A 15,483-nucleotide genomic window follows, 5' to 3' on the forward strand; every position below is an offset into this window, starting at 1 on the left:
TTTTGATAATAAAAGTGAATTTTAAATAGCTATTAAGTGTTTGGCTGGGAATAAAACTAAACATTGAGCAGATTCAGCCTGTGTTTAACATTAGTCCATTTTTCTTTTTCTTTTTTCTTTCTTTTTTTTTTCTTTTGTGACAGAGTCTTGCTCTGTAGCACCTGCTGGAGTGCGGTGGCGCGATCTCGGCTCACTACAAGCTCCACCTCCCGGGTTCCCGCCATTCTCCTGCCTCAGCCTCCCGAGTAGCTGGGACTACAGGCGCCCGCCACCACGCCTGGCTAATTTTTTGTATTTTTAGTGGAGACGGGGTTTCACCGTGTTAGCCAGAATGGTCTCAATCTCCTGACCTCGTGATCCGCCCACCTCGGCCTCCCAAAGTGCTGGAATTACAGGCCTGAGCCACTGCGCCCGGCCCCATTTTCCTTTTCCTAAAACCATCAGCGTTAACTTTAGTAGAGCCCTTCTTACTTTTAACACTGTGATATCACATAGTCAGGATAAACAAAGCAACCAGCTGCACAGCCCACCTACTTCTGGTCTTCAAGCTTAATATAATGATGTTCAGTAAGTAACTGATTATGTTAAATATAAATCACGTAGGATAAGTACCTTTGCATTGACAAATCACTGGTAAGGCATATACTTGAGTTTTAACCATAGTTATCTCTAGGTGGTAGTTATTTCATTTTATTTTACTTATATTCATTTTCTAAATTTGAAAAATAAGTATAATATGTTTTCGTAAAGAAAAATATTAATTAAAATAATGTAAAATTAATGAAAGAGCTTTTGCTTTGTCAGATATTAACTATATTCTAAAGCCCCAATAACCCCCATTAAAACTGTGGTTGCAGGGTTAGACATAAAAATCAATGTAACATTAATATATGATAAAATGGCATTTTTATCTCAGTAGGAAAAAGATGAGGCATTGGAAAAGTGTTACTGAAACAACTGGATAATCTTTTATTTTAATGAAATAAAGGTAGATTTTTACCTCCTCTTACCACAGCCAGAATAAAATTTAATGGATTAAAATATTTTGGAAATAACTAAGACACTAAAAGTTAGAAAAAATACCTATGACTATAATGTCAATGGAAATAGCATTCTTAAATTAACATGAACAGCTCAAAAGAAAAATAGCTATATATTTAATTACAAAGAAAAGTAAACTTACAAATAATATAATATACATAATTTTTTAAAAAAATTTAACTTAAACCATAATCAGGAAAAAAATTCTAGCATATTTTTGATACATAAATCACTGTTATGAATCAATTTTAAGGTTTTAAAAAGTAGAAAATGAATAAAGAGATATACACATAACAAAATACAAATGACTAAGAAAAATATATTTATATATTATATAATGTATATTAACCTGATTGAAAAATCTGAAAAATATGAATGGAAACAATGACATATTTTTCACTATTATATTGGCTAAAATATATATATGTCTATTTTTTCCTACCTCTTTGTCTGTCTATCACAGATATATCAGTGTTTGGAAAGTGGAATGAAACAGACATTCTCTCATACTACTGGCCTGATGTTAGTAGGCATATTTATGTAGGCAGTTTGGTTATGCTAATCAGATGCTTAGGATTTTGCATTATCTTTGACCACACCATTCTACTTCTATGGCTAATACTAAAATAATGATAAAGAAGCACAGATAAACCTAAAAAAAAGTAGCAACTTTAATTTATAACAAAAGGGTTTAAATAAGTTGTGATACAAGCATAAAATGGAATAATATGCAGTCATTCAAAGTGATGTTTTAGGAGAAGGATCAATTACAAAACTGAGAGAAAAACAGCACATACACTATAGGATTCTTCTAAAAAATGTTCACACACATATATGCAAAGAGAAAAGTGTAGAAGGACATATACACAATTATTTATAATGGCTAATTCATGATCTTTCTTTGTTTGGCTAAACAATAGTTTCTAAGTTTTCCAAAATGATCATATATTACCATTTGATAAAGAATTTTAAAAGTTATGCTATGGAATGCTATGCAGCCAAAAAAAAGGACAAGATCACATCCTTTGCATCAACATGGATGGAGCTGGAGGCCATTATCCTAAGCAAACTAACACAGGAACAGGAAAGCAAATACTGCATATTCTCACTTATAAGTGGGAGCTAAACATTAAGTACACATGGAGAAAAAGAGGGGAAAAATAGACACTGGGACCTACTTAAGGATGAAGGGAGGGAGGAAGGTGAGAAGAAAAAACTACCCATTGGGTACTATGTTTATTACCTGAGTGGTGAAATAATCTGTACATCCATCCCTTATGACAAGCAATTTACCTATATAACAGACCTTCATGTGTACCCCTGAAGCTAAAATAAAAGTTAAAAATAAAAAATTAAAATAATGTAATAACAATAAAATTTGAAAAGTTACTGAAAATATTAAATTTCAGTGGAATTTGATGTTATTACTTCTAGAGTAATGAATAAAATCTTATAGGTGAATTTAAGATCTCTAATAATTTCCCTTTGGTGTTTTTTATTTCATTTCTTTTTTTTTTTAATCCTAGAACTTTGTATGATACTCAATATTTGTATTCTTTTGGATAATAGATAAGTCATTGTACTTTGCTCTCATCCTGAAATTGAACTTAATATACTCTCTGGAACTCAGATTTTTGAAACTATTTTCCATAAAATAGCACTAATTTTAACTTTTAAATAACTGAAATCGCTAAAGGGAAAGCTTGAATTTAAATTTATTTAATGTTCAAATCATTATTGCAGTCTAACCGTTCCCTAAAGTCTCCTTTCATAGACACGTCTGGCATGCTGACATTACCCTCTGGAGGCTCAAAAGTAAAGGTCTTTTTAAAAATATGTTCTCTTACATTTTATACTGAAAATGTGAAATGTGAAGTGAAAATATAAACAAATGGTTATTAGAAGCCAGCAACTTTGCGCATTCCTTGCTTTGTTCACAACATTGTGCATAACTGTGGGAGAACAATAACCCTCCCCTTTCTCTCTCCTCTCCTGGGAACACCCTAAGGTTATGGGTCCATTTATTTCATGTCTCAAACACAGACAGGGCTCTGGCTGCCAGACAGATGTTTGAGAAATCTTAATTATGGTGTATGTCAAATATATTGCTTAGATGTTTTTTGACTGGCCCAAGCATTCTTGACAGCATTTGGAACAATATACAAAAATTAATTGCAAAGATTTAGACAGGAACAAAGATTAATATTGCAGTCCTAAGTAAAGGTCTATTTAAGTAGCCTAACCAGCTCCTCAGCACTCCGAAGTTTTCTCCTCGTGTTATCCAAACTCACACACTCCACTGGCAAAACTGAGCTTTTATGAATGCTTTTTACCTCAGCCCTAATAATGGCAAAATAATAAGAGCTAACATTAATGTAGCATACTATGGGTAGTGTCAATGTGTTAAGTGCTGTATGCATTGTACCAATTAGGACTATGAGATCGACTATAAATGACAGGAAATGTAAAATAACAGTATTGTAAATACAGTTATCTCCCATGTGAGAGGAGCAGTTCAGGGCTGATAGGGCTACCACTAAGATACCAGGAAAACTGGCTCCTTTCCCCATTCACCTTCAGCAAAGTCCTCCCAACTTGTGGTCCAAGGAAGCCACTTAAGCTCCAACTATTACACACATATTCCAGACTGCAGGAAGGAGGAAGGAAAGAATAAAAATTGCGCATCTGCTATTTTTTTTTTTTTTTTTGAAACAGGGTCTCACTCTGTCACCCAAGCTGGAGTACAGAGGTGCCATCTTGGCTCACTGCAGCCTCCGCCTCCCGGATTCAAGTGATTCTCATGCCTCAGCCTCCCAAGTAGCTGGGACTACAGGCGTGTGCCACCATGTCCGGCTAAGTTTTGTATTTTCGGTAGAGATGGGGTTTCACAATGTTGGTCAGGCTGGTCTCGAACTCCTGACCTCAAGTGATCTGCCCACCTCTGCCTCCCAAGGTGCTGGGATTACATGCATAAGCCACCACGCCTGGCCCACATCAGCTATTTTTAAGGAATTTTTCTGAAAGTGGTCATGTAACATTTCTGCTTATGTAGATAAAATGCCCCAAACCTGGAAAACATAATACATCATAGTGTGGATTTTAGGCATCCCTGCAACTAGTTAGAAATTGAGATTTTTTATTAAGTGATTACTGGTGCAGGTTTTTCCTATATGCAGTACTTCTCTTGGCCTTCACCACAGCCCTTTCAGTAGATACACCTTATTTCTCTTAGCCTCTGTTATCTGCTTTGATTTAGTACCCCTGAGGTTCTATCTCTGTCTTGTGGGTGAGAGTCTTCCTGGGTTCCCCACTCTCTGCCTTTTTCTTGGCTGCCTGTCCTAACTCTGTGGATTTATGTGATCCTCCATCAGGAATCTTTCTCATTCTGATCCACATCTCAACATAACAGATCCCCCATTATAGCACCAGCTCTGTTGGTTTCAGTAACAGCAAAAAATGGCACAGTAAATGTAGGCATTACTTTAAATTGTACAAATTTCAATGATATTTTCTGTTTTATGATAAGGAAACAACTGATAAATAAATGTGCCAGTTTCTCTTTGTACTGAATTGTGACTTTGGTCATATTGCTTGATATGTCTATGTCTCAGTTTCCTCATCTGTATAATAGGGATAACTGTAATACCTATATCATAAGGTGACTTTGAGGATTCACTGAATCAATTCATAGAAAACAGTAACTGGCATATTGAAAGCCTTCAGTGAGGATTAGCTAATAATAATAAGTGTAAGTTTAAATATACTAATAATAACACATTTTTATGTTTTAGATTACTTTGTCATTTTATGGCCTTTATTTAGTGACTATCAGACAAAAGAAATCTTACTACCTTGGGAGTATCGTTGGGGAGAAAAGGATAATATTTACTGAAAATTCACAGCAACATTTTACCCTTAATTAATAAGTCTCTTTTAGAGAATTATGTTCTCCCTAGTTTGGGATCATCTGGAGTTTCTGGCTGTCAGGGAATTCTAAAGCAATTTTGGTTGCTAGTGTAGTAAACTTGGGACTCTGGAGGAAGGGGTAGCAGAAGTGATGCATAGATACAGTTGAGTTGCTGTGTTTATTTGGGGTTTTTTAGAGGTAAAATGATTTTGATGAATCATATTAATAGTAACTCATTCTCGTTTTTAAGGAAGGCATGAATAACATGAATATTAGATACTATCAGGATCTCGAAGGTTTTAAATTCTTGAAAACATTATAACATTGGCAGGTCTAAATGTTTGTTCTGTATATTCATCAGAACTTCAGAGGAAGCAGATGATGCACCCAAAGGAGTAATTTAGAGTTAAAAGAAGGAAATGCTCTTTGTAAAGTTGTAGGCAGGATTAGGCCATGATGTGTGCATATGACAATGAACTCAGGCTGGTGATGCACCCAGGGACTAGCAATAGAAGGAAGCTGTACACAAGGCACTTGAAGGGGCATGGCAGGGAGCAGAGCTAGGAATGGTCATCGTAGTGTGGCTTCTTGGCTGGATTTGTGGCTATAGGTAGAAGAACACACCTACTGCCAACACTTCCTTCTTACTGGGAGGGCACTGGGGAATAACTACCCTGACCTCTTTCTTCCCTCATTCTCATTGCCTACTTCCCATTGGTCTAATTTAATTGAAGCTACAGGACACGAGAATCCCAGGAATGCTTCCCAGCAATGCCTCCCAGCAACACCATATTCAGAGGTCAGGCTCCTACAGCACAGTGCAGGGCCAGGAAAAGGATAATGGTTATGGGGAGGCCTCAGTGCATAAATAGCACACTTCCATCCTCAGGCACAGCCCTGCCCCCTGCTCTGGACATTTTCAACATCCTGAAAAGGTACAATCATGCCTTATTTTATTGTAGTTAACTCTGTTGCACTTCCCAGATACTGTCATTTTTACAGATTGAAGGTTTGTGGCAACCCTGCCTTGAGCAAAATTATTAGTGCCATTTTTCCAACAGCATGTGCTCACTCACTTCGTGTCTCTGTGTCACATTTTGGTAATTATCACAATATTTCAAACTTTTTTATTATTTTCATATCGATTATGATGATCTATTATCAGTAACCTTTGGTGTTACTATTGTAATTGTTTTGGAGTGCCACAAACCACAGTCATATAAAGATGGTAAATTTAATCAGTAAATGTTGTGTGTTCTGACTGTTCCACAGACTGGCTCTTCTCCATCTTTATCTCACTCTTCTTGGGCCCTCCTAGTCTCTGACACAATAATATTGAAATTAGGCCAATAAGTAAGCCTACAATAGCCCGTAATTTTCAAGTGAAAGGAAGAGTCACATGTCTCTTACTTTAAATCAAAAACTAGAAATGATTAGGCTTAGTGAGGAAGGCTTGTCAAAAGCCAAGGTAGGCCAAAAGCTAGTCCGCTTGCATCAGTTAGCCAAGTTGTGGATGCAAAGGAAAAGTTATTGAGGCTAATTAAAAGTGCGACTCCAGTGAACATAGGAATGATAAAACAACACAACCTTATTGCTGATATGGAGAAATTTGGAATGATCTGGACAGATTGTCAAACAAGCCACCACACTGCCTTGTGTCAAAGGTTAATCCAGAGCAAGCCCTAACTCTCTTCAATTCTATGAAGGCTGAGAGAGGTAAGGAAGCTGCAGATGAAAAGTTGGAAGTTCACAGAGGCTATCCAGAAGATCTAGCTAAGATCATTGATGAGGGTAGCTACCCAAACAACAGATTTTTAATGTAGGCAAAATAGCTTTCTATTTGAACAGGATGCCATCTAGGACTTTCCTATCTAGAGGGAATTCAGTGCCTGGCTTCAAAGATTCAAAGGCCAGACTGACTCTCTTGTTAGGGGCTAATGCAGCTGATGACTTAAAATTGAAGCTATAGTGCTCATCTGCCATTCCAAAAATTCTAGGGCCCTTAAGAATCATGCTAAATCTATTCTACCCATGTTCCATAAATTGAAAAACAAAGCCTAGATGACAACACACCTGTTTACAACATGGGTTCTGAATATTTGAAGCCCACTGTTGAGACCCACTGTTCAGAAAAAGATTCCTTTCAAAATATTATTGCTCATTGACAATACACCTTGTCACCCAAAACCTCTTGTAGAGATGTATGAGGAGATTAATGGGTTTTCATGCCTGCTAATGTAACATCTATTCTGTAGCCCATGGATCAAGGAGTAATATTAACTTTCACATCTTGTTATTTACGAAATACATCTCATAAGGCTGTAGCTTCCATAGACACTGTTTCCATTAATGGACCTGGGCAAAGTAAATTGAAAACCTTCTGGAGAGGTTTCACCATTCTAAATGTTATTAACAACATTCATAATTCATGGGAGGAGCTCCAAATATTGACATTAACAGTTCAGAAGAAGTTGATTCCAACCCTCATGGATGGCTTTGAATGGTTTAAGACTTCAGTGAAAGAAATAACTGCAAATGGGGTAGAAATAGCAAAATAACTAGAATTAGAAGTGGAGACTGAAGATGTGACTGCTTGCTGCAATCTCATGATAAAACTTCAATGAAGGAAGAGTTGCTTCTTATTGAAAAGCAAAGAAAGTGGCTTCTTGAGATGGATTCTACTGCTGAAGATGCTGTGAACATTTTTGAAATGACAGCAAAGGATTTAGAATATTTCAAAAACTTAGTTGATAAAGCAGTAGCAGGGTTTGAAAGGATTTACTTCAATTTTGAAAGAAGTTCTGTGGGAACTATCAAACTTCATCACATGCTACAGAGAAATCTTGTGAAAGAAAGAGTCCATTGATATGCTAAATTTGTTTCTTATTTTAAGAAATTGCTGGGCCAGGCCAGGCGCGGTGGCTCACGCCTGTAATCCCAGCACTTTGGGAGGCCGAGGCGGGCGGATCACGAGGTCAGGAGATCGAGACCATCCTGGCTAACATGGAGAAACCCCATCTCTACTAAAAATACAAAAAATTAGCCGGGTGTGGTGGCGGGTGCCTGTAGTCCCAGCTACTGGGGAGGCTGAGGCAGGAGAATGGCGTGAACCCGGGAGGTGGAGCTTGCAGTGAGCCGAGATTGCGCCACTGCACTCCAGACTGGGTGACAGAGCGAGACTCCGTCTCAGAAAACAAACAAACAAAAAAGAAATTGCTGGGCCAGGTGAGGTGGCTCACACCTGTAATTCCAGTACTTTGGGAGGCTGAGGCAGGCAAGTCACCTGAGGTCAGGAGTTTGAGACCATCCTGGCCAACTTGGTGAAACCTCGTCTCTACTGAAAATACAAAAATTAGCTAGGTGTGTTGGCAGGCACCTGTAGTCCCAGCTACTCGGGAAGCTGAGGTGGGAGAATCACTGGAACCCAGGAGGCAGAGGTTGCAGTGAGCTGAGACCATGCCATTGCACTCCAGCCTGGGCAACAAGAACAAAACTCCATCTAAAAAAAAAAAAAAAAGAAAGAAAAGAAAAAGAAAGAGAAAGAAAAAGAAATTGCCACAGCACCCCAACCTTGAGCAAGCACCACCCTTATCAGCCATGGAAGTTGAGGCAAGACTCTCTAAACAGCAAGAAGATTGTGGCTTGCTGAAGGCTCAGATGATTGCATTTTTTAGCAATAAAGTATTTCTAATTAAAGTAAGTATATTTTAAATACATAATGCTATTGCACACTTAATAAACTACAATGTGGTGTAGATATAACTTTTATATACACTGGGAAACAAAAAAGTTATGTGACTTACTTTATTGCAATATTTGCTTTATTGTGGTGGTCTGGATCTGAACCCACAATATCTCTGAGGTATACCTGTATATATGCTAAAGAATTTCACTCTTTATTTTGGGTTCTGCATCAAATAGGCCTTCTTTTTGAATGCTTCTGACATTGTGCCTCTGGGTATTACTGCTAGTTACTCTGAGCCTAGGACTCAGTTTCTCAGAACTGAGCTTCTCCCAGCGTGAGTCATTCTTTTTTTTTTTTAATAGTGCCCTGATAATCAGCTCTGTATATTTTATGTCAATTCCAGAATAAGCCATTGAAGGAACAGGGCCTTAGTTGCCTCATTTATAAAATCTTAGGGTTAGAGCACCTCAAACATTTAACTAAAAAAATTATTTATAATACCTGATCTAAAGACATAATAATCTTTTGCCAACTATGAGTTTTCTGTATTCATAAATTTATTTCTACGTAACTTGAAGTCAACTGTGAAAGTTTTGTTTTTAATGTGAGTAAATTGTGGATCACACTTGATACAGAAAACTAGAAAAAAGAGACTGGAAAAGGTTAGAAAAGGAGGTAAGAGGAGTGGCTGAAAACCTTAGGGGTTGAGGTAGTGATGCCTAGACTGAAAAGAGATAAAAATAAGGCCAGGTATACATAGGCCTTAGGAATCAGACATGACCTTCTGATTTAAAATCAGAAATGCACTGAGAATTTGTATACAAAGCCAAAAAGAAAATAATTCTTTTTGTTTATGTACTATCTGTAGCAACCTAAAATTTGTTCATAAACATCTGGTTCAAATTAGAGATTGGGGAGATTCTGAAAGATTTCCTAGAAATAAATTGTATATGAAAGTTAATAGCCCTCAATTCATAACTATGCATTTAAGATGTCTAAATGGCATTGGTATGTCTTTTGTTGTTGTTGATATTGCTATTGATTTATTTGGGGCCAAGTTAAAAACTTAATCATTTCTATAGGTTTGTTTGGTCTTTCAAACCTATTTTTCCCATTGGAACTCAAGATTTTTAATATCAAAATCATAGGATTATTCAAGAACTTTATCCTTGGAACTGATGACAGATACATTATAGTTATGTCAGATGTTCTAAAAATGAATATGTTTTAGGAACTTCACAGGGCATACCAATTAGTAAATCAATCCAACAAAGCCCTGTTGGAACCAAACCTCAATTATTTAACTAAACTAAAAATTTTAACTTGCATTATTAGATTAAACGCGTAGCTGAATTTCATAATAGCTTAGAATCTGACTTTTTCTTTCCTCTTTTATTACTGAGAGAAATGCAATGTATATTAACAAAAAATGTGGAACTTCTGAAAAATCCAGTAAAATTTCATTCCTCCTAGTGAATCATGAATGAGCTTCTTTTTTCTTCTGGTTAGCATAGTGTATAGCATGTATCAAAGGCTACTAAGGAAATAAAATTTAATACCATGGTTTACAACAGAATCAGCAAACTGTGGTCCATGAGTCAAATATGGCCTTCTGCTTGTTTTTCTGTGGCCCATGCACTGACTCTGGTTTTCACATTTTTAAATGGTTGAAAAATTTCAAAAGAAGAATACTGTATTGTGACATAAAAAATTATGTAACATTCAAATTTGGTGTTCATAAATAAAGTTTTATTGGAACATAGCCATGTCCATTCATCTGTGTATCGTCCATGGCTGCTACAGTGGCAGAGTTCAGTGGCTACCACAGAGACCATATGGCTCTCAAAACCTGAAGGACTTACTGTTTAGCCCTTGGCAGAAAACATTTTCCTACCTCTAGTTTACAGGATTCTAAGAGACTTTTTCTAAAGAAAGATGTGTAAAATAGTATTTAAAACATAATATCCCATTATCTATTTAACCTATTAAATCTAATATCTTTTAAAGGCTAATTCCTGTTATCGCAACTGCTTATAGTAAGAAATCAATTCTATGTTATGCATTAGTAACAGTATAATAATTCCCAATTGTTCAGTTTGTTTAGCCTCAGAAATAATATGCATCAATGGTTAAAATCTTGCCAATACAAAAATTCTGTTTTAGATGAATTGTGTTTGTATCAAAAATATTTCTCTGAAAGAGTTATGATGCTTGGTGTGATGTTTCATAGACTATTGAAATGTGAGGTTTCTTTTAGGGGAAGACTGCTTTCTTCTTTCTGTTGGTGGGGTGGGAGGGCAACAAGCTTCAAGAGGAATTTACTTTCAGTCATAAGGCGCTTGAGAGACAACATAATCAACACTGAAAAATCTTGGAAACTCTGAGAACCGAGGATAAGAGTTAGCAAATGTGGTCCACTGTGAATAAATGCTGAATAAGAGAACCTAGGAGAAGAAGATAAGAGGTAATAATATCTTTTAAACTTTGCAGCACTAAGGTGTAATGAAAAAGGAAGATCTAAGAGTTTTATAAAGGAAAAAAAAGGCTCTTAAATCGTAATGCCATAATGGAACTGCAGTAAGAAGACAAACTAGGTGCTGAGCTGTACACTATTGTGGGAACAGTGTGTGATAAATCACGGAAGTGGTCATAGTGTGAGGGATGAAATTCACCCAATATTTAATACACTATCAGAATTCACATTCAATACAATTTTGATGTGGTCCACAGATACCATGGATATAACTCACTATGTAGGTTTAGATTCTTTCTCAAATAAAGAAGAAAGTTTTTATTTCTGTGACAGAAGGCTTAAAAACACAATTATGGCATTGTCATCTATCAGGTGTAATTTCCTGTCTAACCACAAATGATTTTAAATTTAGGTTGCGTGTACTTAATTTAATTCATTCCTTTGTGTATACATGTCGCATGAGCTATGAATTCAGATTTCCTTGTCTCATGTCTATGAAAGCTTTAAGAAAATGTTCTAAGCAAATCAGCTAATATTCTGTGGGATGTTTCATCAATCAAGAAATTATTACATTATAAACTAACTATATGACATTCCTCAGGATCCATCTTTTCTTAAATGGTTGAAGAATAGTGTCACTACCCATTATTTCCAGTTACAAATTATGGTATATTATAGACAGACATTTTTATAAAAATCAAGTAAAATACAGATGAAATAAAAGAATATAAATCCACGTTAAATAATTTTGTGAGGAGAAAGAAAATAGTTATCTATTATTAATAATAGAATATTATTAACAGCTGTAGGTATTACCTATGCAATTACATAATTAATTATTCCTTTTGCATAATAGACAAAATACTGAATAGAATGAACATGAAAAATATCAGCTATAAATTTGAGTTGTTTTAAGTAATATTAAATAAATACAGTTTTCTTAAAGGGGAAAATGCAATTGATTCTCTGGCATAAAAATCTTCTATTTTTTAATTTTTTTATGTAGATGTAATTTTCTTTTTTTTTTATTATACTTTAAGTTCTGGGATACATGTGCAGAATGTGCACATGTATAAGTATACCTTACATAGGTATACACGTGCCATGGTGGTTTCCTGCACACATCAACCCGTCATCTACATTAGGTATTTCTCCTAATATTATCCCTCCTCTAGCCCCCCACCTTCTGACAGGCCCTGGTGTGTGACGTTCCCTTCCCTGTGACCATGTGTTCTCATTGTTCAGCTCCCACTTATGTGTGAGAACATGCAGTGGTTGTTTTTCTGTGTTCATTTGCTGAGAATGAGGGTTTAGTTTGCTGAGAATGAGGGTTACTTTGCTGAGAATGAGGATTTCCAGCTTCATCCATGTTCCTGCAAAAGACATGAACTCGTCCTTTTATTTGGCTGCATAGTATTCCATGGTGTATATGTGCCACATTTTCTTTATCCAGTCTCTTTTTTGATGGACATTTGGGTTGGTTCAAGGTCTTTGCTATTGTGAACAGTGCTGCAATAAAGATACGTGTGCATGTGTCTTTATAGTAGCATGATTTATAATCTTTTGGGTATATACCCAGTAATGGGATTGCTAGGTCAAATGGTATTTCTGGTTCTAGATCCTTGAGGAATCACCACACTGTCTTCCACAATGGTTGAACTAATTTACATTCCTACTACCAGTGTAAAAACGTTCATATTTCTCTCCATCCTCTCCAGCATCTGTTGTTTCCTGACTTTCTAATGATCACCATTTTAACTGGTGTGAGATGGTACCTCACTGTGGTTTTGATTTGCATTTATCTAATGACCAGTGATTATGAGCTTTTTTTTCATGTTTGTTGGCTGCATAAATGTCGTCTTCTGAGAAGTGTCTGTTCATATCCTTTGCCCATTTTTTGATGGAGTTGTTTGTCTTTTTCTTGTAAACTTGTTTAAGTTCTTTGTAGATTCTGGATACATTAGATTCTGTCAGATGGATAGATTGCAAAATTGTTTTCTCCCATTCTGTAGGTTGCCTACTCACTCTGATGAGAGTTTCTTTTTCTGTAGACAAACTCTTTAGTTTAATTATATCCCCTTTGTCAATTTTGGCTTTTGTTGCCATTGCTTTTGATGTTTCAGTCATGAAGTCTTTGCCCATGCCTATGTCCTGAATGATATTGCCTGAGTTTTCCCTGGAATGCAAGGCTGGTTCAATATACACAAATCAATAAACGTAATCCATCACATAAACAGAACCAATGACAAAAAACACATGATTATCCCAATACATGCAGAAAAGGCCTTTGACAAAATTTAACACTGCTTCATGCTGAAAACTCTCAATAAACTAGGTATTGATGGAACATATCTCAAAATAATAAGAGCTATTTATGACAAACCCACAGCCAATATCATACTGAATAGGCAAAAGCTGGAAGTATTCTCTTTGAAAACCAGCACAAGACAAGGATGCCCTCTCTCACCACTCCTATTCAACGTATTTTTGGACGTTCTGGCCAGGGCAATCAGGCAAGAGAAAGAAATAAAGTATTCAAATAGGAAGAGAGGAAATCAAATTGTCTCTGTTTACAGATGACATGATTGTATATTTAGAAAATCCCATAATCTCAGCCTCAAATCTCCCTATGCTGATAAGCAACTTCAGCAAAGTCTCAGGATACAAAATCAATGTGCAAAAATCACAAGCATTCCTATACACCATTAACAGACAAACAGAGAGCCAAATCATGAGTGAACTCCCATTCACAATTACTACAAAGAGAATAAAATTCCTAGGAATACAACTTACAAGGGATATGAAGGTCTTCTTCAAGGGGTTGTAGTTCGTCAAGGAGAACTACTAACCATTGCTCAAGGAAATAAGAGAGGATACAAACAAATAGAAAAACATTCCATGGTCATGGATTGGAAGAATCAATATCATGAAAATGGCCATACTGCCCAAAGTAATTTATAGATTCAATGCTATCCCTATCAAGCTACCAATGACTTTCTTCACAGAACTGGAGAAAACTACTTCACATTTAGTATGGAACCAATAAGGCTGCATAGCAAAAATAATCCTAATCCAAAAGAACAAAGCTGGAGGCATCACGCTACTTGACTTCAAACTATACTACAAGTGTACAGTAACAAAAACAGCATGGTACTGGTACCAAAACAGAGATATAGACCAATGGAACAGAACAGAGGCCTCAGAAATAACACCACACATCTACAGCCATCTGATCTTTGACAAACCTGACAAAAACAAGCAATGGGGAAAGGATTCCCTATTTAATAAATGGTGTTGGGAAAACTGGCTAGCTGTTTGCAGAAAACTGAAACTGGACACCTTCCTTACATCTTATACAAAAATTAACTCAAGATGAATTAAATACTTAAACGTAGGACCTAAAACCATAAAATTCCTAGAATCTTCCACTTTTAATCACTTGAGTAACATGTAACACATGAGTATCTATTAACTGCCTTACACTGGCTCATTATAAAAGCCTCAACTAAACATTTGTTAAATGCTCCATAAACTTATGTTTATAATTTTATATTCATTATAAAATACTTATGTAAACATTGCAAAGCCTTCAATGTATAACATTGAATCTATGTTAGTGGTGAATGGTGACTGCAGGAATGATTTTAAGAAATCTTAAAAACATCTTATTCCTTCATGGATGAACAATCAGAACTCATCCAATATTTATCTATACAGACAGAAGGAAAGCAACCTTCCATTTTATCAGTAAGGATGTCTCAGAATTTGACTCTAAATGAATATATTTAATTTGAATGCAGCCTTTCACTCCTGAATATTCTATCAAAGTTCTTAGATTTTTATTGAACTGCTGTCTATTGAGGAAACTATCCTGAAATTGCAAATTCCTTGGAATCAAGTCATTATTTTTCTTTTCTTTTTATTTATGAAGGGAAATGGTAGAGTATATCTGATTAATTTTCTTTATTAACAAAGAACTCTGAGGGAAATGGTAGAGTATATCTGATTAATTTTCTTTATTAACAAATAACTCTTTTATTTCTAGTCCTCAGATACTTGTCAAGTGCCTTAATAAATATTAATATTTATATAATTGAGGAGTTCAACTAAGAGAAATGTGGACTGAAATGTCTGCACCTCTTAGAAATTCCCACACCCTTCCCCTTATCTAGCAGCAGCTAAATAAACTTGCTAATAGAATCTTTTACATACTTAAAAATGCATACTCTTATTGTTTAAGAAAAAGTTTTACAATTACCTACATTTTAAAGAAATATTTTTATTCTCAGTGTTTTAAATTGGGAGGATTTTTTCATTTTGTTCACCAAAATGAGAATAAATTTAGAAAACAAACAACAATAAGAAAGTGAGATCACA

The 15,483-nt window shown here is 35.7% G+C and overlaps 1 protein-coding gene across 12 annotated transcripts in view; it reads left to right on the forward strand.

The window, feature by feature from the left end:
- MAGI2 (membrane associated guanylate kinase, WW and PDZ domain containing 2) overlaps positions 1 to 15,483 on the forward strand; it is a 1,444,461-nt gene that overhangs the window by 344,545 nt on the left and 1,084,433 nt on the right. The gene's annotated exons all lie outside the window — the stretch shown is intronic.

Source organism: Gorilla gorilla, chromosome 6 (genome assembly GCF_029281585.2).
Source record: "Gorilla gorilla gorilla isolate KB3781 chromosome 6, NHGRI_mGorGor1-v2.1_pri, whole genome shotgun sequence".
NCBI lineage: Eukaryota > Metazoa > Chordata > Mammalia > Primates > Hominidae > Gorilla > Gorilla gorilla.